We start from the raw sequence: 10,286 nt of genomic DNA, 5'->3' as shown, positions 1-10,286 counted from the left end.
CTTATTGATTAATGATCTTATTAGTTCCCTCAACTGGAATGTACCCTGTGGAACAGTTCGTCGTTTTCGTCCGTTGTCCCTGCCAATTTGAACATCCAATTATGCCCTTCATGATCCTTTTCGTGATCTTTGTGATGACTATAATGCACTGTGTCGCGTCTTACTGTTTGATAGCCCTAATGCAACTAACTATGGTAAACTTATGTATTTTCTATCTTCCAATAATTTGTACATTTCTTTGTTACTAACCATTCAATGTGAGCATGTATTTTAAACTGTCTATTGTTATGTCGTCTTTTTCCATGTCTGCGATTTCGTTTACTTGCCCAAATCGGTTTGGGGCTCCGCGCGTAACAAGCATTGCTTGGTGTCGTAGGGCCACTTGTTTGTACTGACCATAGTGCATTAACGTCCAAGGATATAGAGAAGGTAGTTGGCTAATGACTTACACTGGCATCCCCTTAAATATGCTTAGGAATTTTGTACAATAAACTTAAAGTTATGTTGGTGAACATGGAGTAGATTGAATTGGAACAGGGTAGAAAAAGATTGCAATGTTCTGCGCGGCTACTGCACAAGTTAGCTCAAAGCAGTTCGCAAGGTCGGAGTGAGCTAGCCTGGGAAAAACCCGAAATATCACGCAGAACCAACTAGGTCTATAACACTTACTGAATGTTATGTTTACGTATTATACATTTTAATCAAATGATGTTGTAGATTTTTTAGTTTAGTTATGGAAATATATTTCGTTCAAATTTATTTAAATTTTTAAAACATTTTAATGTTAAAATTTTTGAAAAATTGATAATTTATATTTTACTCAAGGTGTTTCATTTTGAAGGTGTTTTAGGGTGCCATTAGCCGAAAGTGAATGATGAAATGATTTGTACCATGAAAATCCCCCAAAGGGTTATACACAGGTACTAAAGGTAAATATACAAATAAACCAATAAAACGCTGCTCAGTTGTGACACCGTGCCGAAAATGCTCTATATGGCTGTCATAGTAAGAGGGGCTCTTGGCAGTAAATAAACGACTGAAGCTCAAAGATAACAATTTAACCTTGTTCATTAATTAACTTTGTACAAAATGGGTCGCAATGGACAGAAAATTAAATTGTTCCGGTCCCTAAAGCTAGTGTTCTCCTCTTTCTTCTCGCGTGTTCTGTAAAGTTGGCAGATTTCTTGACCTTTGTATTCAGTTGGCACCGCTATCAGCTGTGTGGATAAACCAAGTACTGTGGGACTGAACATGCCGCCCGCCAACCCGAAATCAGCATGATACATGTGTTGTTCAGGATTCTGGATCTAGAATTCCCTTGGACTCGTAGCGGCTAAGCTAAAGAGAAAGATAAATGACATACGGATGCAATTTATTATCAAGGTAAAGCTGGTTAATGTTAGCATGAGATCGGCAGGCGTTAAAGCTTGGAGATGGAGCGTTTCTGACTGCCTGATTTGGTTTTCAATGTTACAACTCCAACGAGTGAATCCTCTCTAGGATGGAGACTGGTAATTCTACCGAGCGTCCATTGCAATAGAGGCAGTTTATCGTCCTTGATGAGTACTAATTTCGTTGATTTCGTAATTTTTCTTTTCCTGACACCATTTTGGGCGAGTGTGAAGATGGGACAGCCAATCTCGGCTCTATTGTGTCCAAAAATGACGGATCAAATTTTAATGAGACAGAAATTGCTCACGGAACGAGAGTTTAGGTAAGCTTCAATCCTGATGAGCACCGTTGCGAGTTCCTCATAAATTGGCTTGTGATTGCCGAATATCCTTTTTAGGTGATCCTTGACGAGCTTGACACCGGCCTCCCAAGGGCCGCCGATATTGGGGGAGTATGGCGGAGTCAAATTGTTGTGCGCTTATTAATAGCTTATTGGCGCCAACGAAATTTGTCCCGTTGTCGCTATACATGTGTTGAACTGGTCCTCAGCGACCAGTAAAACGAGAAAATGCTAGTAGGAAGTGTTCCGATGAGAGTCCGGTAACTGATTCTAGGTGAACTGCCTTCGTAGCTAAGCAGACGAAAATAGCGATGTATCCCTTGTAGGTACTTGTCCCACGAAGCCGTGCTGCCCCTGTGTACCGGTAGTTCTGGGTCCGGGCACTCACTGGAGTGTTGACTCAACCATGATGGTCTGCTGGTGATAGTCCTCTCGTAGCGATGTCTGCTGGATTATCCGCCGTGGGAACATGTTTCCATTGGTTTGAATTGCTGTGGTCCAAAATGTAGGCAACACGATTGGCGGCGAACCTTTTCCATCTAGTGACATCTCCTTTGATCCAGTGGAGAACGATAGTGGCGTCGGTCCAGTATGCCACGGAGATTTGAGCGTTTTTCCAACGATTGCTTGCTACTACCCACTTAGTTAGTTTTGTTGGCAGTACAGCGCCGCATAATTCGGTCCTCGGGATCGTGAGAGGTTTCGTTGTAGAAATTTTGGATTTTGCAGTGATAAGAGTGGTGAAAAATGATGAATCCGGTTGGGGTATGCGCATGTAAGCCGCCGCTGCGTAGGCGTGAGTGGACCCGTCGCAGAAAGCGTGCAACTGGATATCATGGCTAAGGGCTGGCGTATACCGTACGCTGCGAGGTATTCGGATTTTGCTGTCCTCCAGATTGACACGGAACCTTTTCCATTTGTTAGCGATGGAACTGGGTACTGGGTCGTCCCACCCTAAGAAGTCCTTGCGGTCGTTCTCGGAATGTAAATGTGCCATTGTGACTTTCTTTAGAACTAGTTTTGCAGAAATGAGAATAGGAGCGATTAATCCTAAGGGGTCGAAAAGTCTGGCGATGATCGAGAGAATTTCTCTTTTGGTTGAACCCGTGGGAATGCTCGCTTGCAATTTGTAGGTGAAACAGTCTTGGTTAGGTAACCAATGCATTTCTAAGGTCTTGACTGTATCAGAGCTGTCCCAGCTTCGTGAAGTTTGATCGCATCGGTTTGATGAAGGAATGCTGTCTAGGAGCGCTATGTCGTTGCTAGACCATTTTCTAAATTCCATATTTGCGGATTTTAGAGCGTTCTGGACTTGTAAGCTCTTGTTTTGTGCTGCTGAGATAGTGTGATCACCAGAAAGAATATCGTCGACGTACATTTCGTGCTTTAGAACCTTTTAGCAAGGGGGTTAATGGGTGCGGTGTTGTTGTTCATAATCGAAGCGATATGTGGTTGAGTGGATGATATGGTCGGCGAGCAAGGTTAGGGTGCTTGAGTGATGCTTGACGCCGCTGCCAGATGAAGTAGAGAATGGTGACGGTGTCCACAGTGGTAGCAATTCTTTACATTTGAACAGCGGGCAAGCATGTGCGATTTGCTCAAGCAGTTGAGGCATAGGTTTGACTTACTCACGACCTCCTTACGTTGGTAGTAATCCAAGCTTAGGAATCGCTGACATCGACGAAGGATATGATAACCATTGCAACGTGGGCAACGAAGCTCAGGAGGGCTTGGTTGCGCGTGGGTGCTATGAACCGAGATACGTTTTGTATTGTCTGGTTGTGATGATCCAGATTTGCTGGTGCCCGAACAGTTTCTAATTTCAATAGCATCTAGGGAGATTAAACGATTGTTGAGAAACTTTTCGAGATCCTTGTACGAGTGAGTGCGGGTTTGACTGCCGAGATGATGTTCCCAGGCGGAGTGCGTTTCATTCCCCCATCCCCGTCCTGCAGTGACGCGTTGATGGTGTTACAGGCGGCTGCGCAGACTGCACTTATCATGGATCGAATATCATCGGGCTTCTACTTGCTTAGGCTTGGCAACTGGTACAACATGTTCATGTGATTGGAAAATACCACGCGTGGATTGTTATAACGCTGAACCTATGTGTCCCATGCCACCGTGTAATTAAAGGAATTTGACGAATATCGCAATCTCGACCACCTGGCAGAGATTAACCGAGTAAATGCGTCATAATATCCTGGCCAGTCAACGCAATTCCCGCTAAACTTGGGCCCTGGCAATTGTGGCATTAGGACGCGTACGTAGGAACCCGTTGAAACGGCGGGCGGTGGAGAGGCTAAGAACAGCATCACCGGGAACTTAGTTCTTTGGCCTTCAGCTACAAGACAGTAGGTTTCCATGTACAGATCCTCAAATCTGACGGCGATCTTCTTGGCGTAATAGTCCGTTTTGGCGTATCCCTCTGTGCAGATGAATACTTGGTGGGCGGTCTCAAAAGCCGAGTTCAAGCTCTCGATTTGCTGCAGGCGCTTCATATAATAGCTTTCGGTTTTTCGAGACGCGGAATCCTTCTTATAGTTCTGCTGCAGACGTGTTAGACTTTGAAGACGCTCCTTTTAAAGTGTAACAAAACCTCCTAAGTCCGGATCATCAGCTTCGTGGCCAGACATATTATGAGAATTTGTTACCAATTTGCTTTGAACCTGGCTAGCTCCGCTTGATAAATCAAAAAAGCACCCAAACTCACGTGATCTTTCCCTTCTGCTTAGGCCTGAATTTGCGTAACATTGAGTGTTGAACTAATAAGCTTTGTTATTTGTTATTGCAAAATTAAAAATACGAATATCGGGTTCCTTTATGCTTGTTAACAATATATTAGCGAAAGAGAGTACATCAGGCGAGACGAGAGTGCATTTAATGTCGAGATCAGAGTTCGTACTGATTTTACAACGGGACAGCCAGCCCAACGCTGGCCACAAGAATGCAGGTATACAAAAATGTGAGATAGAGAGAGATAACTTTCGGGATGCAATTAATATAAGAGATCGAATTAAGACGTAAATTAGCTGCTGCGGCTGCGTGACTACAACCTTAAGGGGTAGCAGACACACCTTTTTACTGCTCGCTTTGTCACTCCTGACTGTCTTCAAAACGGCAACTCGAGCAACCTCATCTCCACCGAACAGAAGCTCGATCACTTTAGCGAGGCGCCACTTCATGGGAGGCAAGTTTTCGCCCTTGACCAGAACTAAGTCATCGACAACCAGGCCAGGTTTTGGGGTGCGCCATTTGGAGCGCTGCTGCAGTAGTGTTAAGTATTCTTCCTTCCATCGGGACCAAAAGATCTGCTGAAAGTAGGCTACGCGTTGCCATCCATCCAAGCGCTTGAATGTGACTGGTCACATCCGGCTCGACGACAGAGGAAGGCGGACCACAACTCAAAAAATGTGCTGGGGTTAATACACCCAGATCAGCGGGGTCTTTTGAAATCGAGACTAATGGTCTAGAATTAAAAACCGCCGAAATGTGACATACAAGGGTCCGCAACTCCTGAAAGGCTAAAACAGCAGTGCCAACAGCGCGGTAGAAATGATGCTTAGCGATCTTCACAGCCGCTTCCCAAAGACCGCCAAAGTTTGGCGACCTAGGAGGAATGAAGCACCAACCAATAGCCTCCGCTAGGCAAGCTAAGAAATAGGCGCCTTAGTTCGAGCAGCTCATGGCGACCGCCAACAAAGTTGGTTGCATTATCAGACCGAATCTGCCGCGACCTTTATCTAGTGCAAATAAATTATTTGAGGCCATGTAGAGAGATACTTGATCAACTTCAAATGAACAGCCTTTGTGGCGAAACAAATGAAGACACAAACTTAGCATTTTACTGGAGGCTTGCTTCGCATTTCTGACTTGTAGAGAAATGGCCCGCAAAAGTCAATGCCAGTGACTTTGAATGCTTGAGATCCATCAAGTCGCTCCTTTGGAAGATCCGCCATTATGTGCTCCACTACTCGAAGTGAAGAATTCCTTAGCCGGCCATCCACTCTAAGAAGCCCAAATTGGTCAATGAATGGCGAAAGAGATGCGATTTGATGATTTTGATTTTGATTGCAATGATTTGATGTCATCCCATAAATGTGAGCGCTGGACAAGACAAGCAACCGCAGAGTACCGCCTTGAAGGTCAGACACCGTGAGCGTAGGGCGACGGATGCGATTACTAAACTTATAGACATATCCGAAAATTCCTTGAAGGGCAGCAAAGGAATTGGCAAATTTTGAACTGGACACTATGTCTTCGTATGGAGATTTTATTAGTAGAATCCTCCGGCGAATCCTCCTCAAGCGTTGGCTTTCCAGCAATGGTTGGAGTTGGCCAGTCAGCTTTGGGGCCACAAAGAAATTTTGTTCCATAAGCCCAGAGAGGAGGCAGCTACTAGTCTCGGATCCATAAAAGCGCAGCAGAGCCTCTCCAGCAGTAAAACTTTCCCTCAAATGCACTCGTCCCAGCCACTTCTGCGATGAGCCTAGACAGGAGCTCCGCCCCACACAGTTCCAGCTTGGGTACAGTGAGTGTTTTCAAGGGGGCTACCCTTGACTTTGAGCAAAGTAATTGAGATCGGCCTGCTTGATGCTTCTATGCTGGCATCACAAAATCCATGAATCTCACTCTCAGAGTTTGGAGAACGAACCAGCCGAGGAAAAGACGCATGGCTAATCTGCCCAAAACTCGTGCATATAGCACTCCATTCCGTATTTTCTGACTTAGGAAGGCTTTCATCCCAGGATAACTTCTCCTTGCACAGTTGTTGAAGGAAAACTTTCGAATTGGTGATCAGCTTTATGCTTTGGTCAGCTTTATGCTGACTGTAAGACCGAAAAGGAAAACAATAGTTGGTCAGAAACTGGATCCGAAGCGAGACCTAAGGATCCAGTCTTATCCAGTCCTTATCCTTGTCTGCAACTACATCCAAAACAGCTGACACATTCGAGAACCACTTTCAAAGCTTAAATTTTCCCTTGGCTAGAAGTTTTGATGCCTTATCCACAATGATGACTGCCTCTTCCTTGGATTTGGCTCCCGATATCAAATTATCCACATTAAAATCGCGACGAATGTTTAAGCACCCGCAATTGGTCCTGGGGGTAATCCCTCCACGAAATGCATTGCAAATGGCTGTCCTCAGGCTGAACCCTAACACAACGGTACATTTTGCAAATGTCTCCTGTGATTGCTCCTGGGTGTGAACGAAACCGAAGAAGAATCTGGAACAGCTTAGGTTGAATTACAGGGCCTGCCATAAGAACATCGTTGAGAGAATAGTTTGAGGAACTGCCCGCCGATCCATCAAAAACTAAGCGAAGCTTTGTAAGAGGCAAGTTGTATCGGCACAGCCCGATGTCAGCGGCAGAAACTGATGACATATGTCCTAGATCGAGGTATTCCTTTATGAATGCTGCATAATGAGCCTTCAAGGCTGGCTGACGATTCAACTTTCTCTCTAGGGACAAGAATTTTCGATAAGCTTGCTGGTAGGACTCTCTCAAAAGACGATGTCGACGTTGAAGGTAGGCTGTCGCTCTGTTATGTTCGGAGCAATGACTACGGTAATGTTGACTTAGTATTCGGAAGTTCGGGACTGAATCGTAATATTGACCGAGTGACCATCCGTCACAAAACTGGAATCTTCTATTCCAGTTACAGATGCTGAAGATTTTATTTTCTTTATTTGAAGCTGATTTGCAAATCGGGACGTTATTGAAGCAGTTGGGAGCCCGAATCGAGTAGAGCTCGACAGGGAACGAAAACCCTGGAACGGTTTTGCAAAGACCGAGCCGTTTCGCTTCTTGAAGCCTATTCGCAGGAGACCGGGTTTTAAAATTCTGACAATAAGAAATAAAATGCCCCGCATCATTAGAGAATGTACAAATACTAGGGTTAGAACTCGAGGCAACAAATATTGATCTAAGCCCCTTGGGTATTCTGTTACTTCCCACCTGATTGCCCGGCGCATAGTTTGCTATGGCGAAATCCATAGTCTCCAACGTCCTGCATCGCTGCTCCAGAAATGATGCCAGTGACTCCCACGTAGGAATTAAGTTGACGAAGGCAGGGTCCTCTAAATGCTCTTCCCACTTTGCCTGACTTGCCGGATCCAACTTTGGAACAGGACTTGGACGATGATGAATCCTGGGATTTGTTCCGTCGTGCCCAGTCCTTTGAGAGCGCGAGTATGAGCGTTGAATTTATCGGACAGCTCAGGAAGTGTCGAGACGGAACTACTCTGCACCGCCTTTAGTCCCAGAATCTCAGTATTGTGTGCCTGAAAACCCAAACGTCGATTATCAAATCTATTTTGCAGCAAATCCAAAGCAATTTCGTAGTAGCCATCCGATATTTCCAATGAGCGAATAGTTTCCAACGCTGCGTCCCTCAGACATGATCGTAGATGCTGCAACTTTTCTACGTTGGTGAGGTCTGGATTACTATCTATGATCGTGGTAAACATAGAATACAAGTCAGACCAATTTGCATAACCTCCAGCAAATTTTGGAAGCTCTAGTGGGGGCAGCAATGCTGCCCTATGTCGAGGCTGACGCCGCTGGGGCCGAAAACTCCCGGAGTGATGGCATCAGCAAAAGTTGAGTGCGAAAGAAGCTGTGAGGCGCGCTTTGAAATTTCGGATCGAACCGATGACTTCAGAATAACGAGAATGTCATCAAATTTCCCACTTAAATCACTTTCAATTTCCTCGAAATCCAATTCTTCGAGCTCACCGAGAACCTTTTTAAATGACTCTTGAAGCTCATCAATCAACTCCATTCGTCGCATGAAGTTAACGCCGCACTTGATAGGGAATCCGCCAAACGCTCCACTCTATTAAAAATATTGCCGTGTTTGCATCAGCGGTAACATCTCCAAAAGTTCCGGTAGGCATGGCTTCAACAACAACAACAAACCCAGCAGACGAAATGCCCAAAATTCGGTTCCAGCGGGAAAATGAGCGCAAAGCAAACGAGGGAATAACAGCCCGTTACTTGGCTATGTGCGCTCCTATGTAAATTTATTAATTTTTTTTTGTAAATTTTCGCAATCACCAACTGCCATTTATTTATAGCGCTCACTGAATTTGTTGCTCCGCCAATGCAATGCAACCGCAAGAACGAAATGTCAATAAGTAGACTTATATTATTTGCACTTAGTATTTTTTATACACAAATCACGTCGGGGTCACCAATGTTGGCTTTTTTATTAGTTTTTGAAAAATTAAAAAAACGAATTTCGGGTTGCTTTATGCTTGCTAACAATATATTGGCGAAAGAGAGTACAACAGACGAGACGAGAGTGCATTTAATGTCGAGATGCTGGGCCCGAGAATGCAAGTACACAAAAATGAGAGCGCTAGATAGAGAGAGATACCTTTCGCGATGCAATTACTCCTAATGGGCCAGTAGTAAATCTGTTGGAGTTTCGCTAAGGTTTTTGCCATACCTCCGAGCATTGCCATGTCGCCGTTGTGATCTTGCCGGATAAGAGTCACCATCCGTGCTTCAGAAATCCATAGTTTCCATTCAAATTCATCGCTTTCTTCCCTTTTGAAGCGTGATTTCTTGAATAGAAGTCCTTCTTCCCACCGTAAGTCAAGAACTTATCCTTTCCATGCTCTTTGACTAATTTTATTCTTTCCAGATATTCCGGACACTAAAACTCAGTCGTCTCAAAGTCGAAGAACTCCACTTCGGCGGCTTCATTAGGTCGGAATAGCATGTCGGCCACGATGATGTCCTTCCCTTTTCGGTACTCAATGTTGAAGCCAAATGCCTTTAATGGTAATATCCACAGCGCCAGTCTCCCTTTCAAATATATATTCTAGGTTAAACTACAATCTAGCAGACTTGAACTACTTTCAGGACGAGATGAGGACCGAGGAAATCACCTTCACATTCAAGGCAAGAGTTCAAATGCTTCAGCTTAAATATAGACCTCACCACCAAACTAAAGATAGTGCGTGGCCCCTATGCAACACGCTAGATAAGGATAACACCCAGGGCTTCATGGCAAGATGCCCGATACTGCAGGAAATCCGACTTTATCCCTTCGTCAGGAAAGCGATGACTAAAGATGAGTTGATCAACATATTAAATGGGACTAACTGGGACCCGATAGCAGCGTATGTAGGGCACGCCGAAAATTATGAAAATAAAATCATATCACAATATTTTTAAATGTCGTCAAGTGTTTGTGCCTAACCGAAGTAGACACTTCCACGTCACACCGCGGGACAAGGGGGTAATAAGCACTTGTCGCTGTCACGGGAACAATTTGCTGGCAGGACGATCGCGTCACGGCAATGGTAACGATGGTTACTGCGATGCCAAACCACAGGCTATGCGGAACTACGCTGAGGTTGAGCTAACATAGGTTAGCTGCTAATGGAGATAGTATATTACGAGCCCTATTCCCAGAGGTAGGAAGTAGAACCGCGGAGTTATGAGATGCTTTGATAACTGATTTATTCTTCATTTGATACCTGCTTATATACTTTTTGGAACAAAGAAGCTTAGTGTAATGATTAGTGAAATAAGCTATA

The 10,286-nt window shown here is 44.6% G+C and overlaps 1 long non-coding RNA gene across 1 annotated transcript; it reads left to right on the top strand.

Moving 5' to 3' along the window:
• The first annotated feature begins 6,890 nt into the window (after positions 1-6,890).
• LOC139354496 (uncharacterized) lies at positions 6,891-9,879 on the top strand. Its single transcript, XR_011605458.1, has 3 exons — positions 6,891-9,331; positions 9,386-9,525; positions 9,607-9,879. It is a non-coding gene; the product is annotated as an uncharacterized lncRNA (long non-coding RNA).
• The last annotated feature ends 407 nt before the right edge of the window (positions 9,880-10,286 follow it).

Source organism: Drosophila suzukii, assembly GCF_043229965.1.
Source record: "Drosophila suzukii chromosome 2 unlocalized genomic scaffold, CBGP_Dsuzu_IsoJpt1.0 scf_2c, whole genome shotgun sequence".
Classification (NCBI taxonomy): domain Eukaryota; kingdom Metazoa; phylum Arthropoda; class Insecta; order Diptera; family Drosophilidae; genus Drosophila; species Drosophila suzukii.
This window is presented reverse-complemented; position numbering and strand designations above follow the sequence as displayed.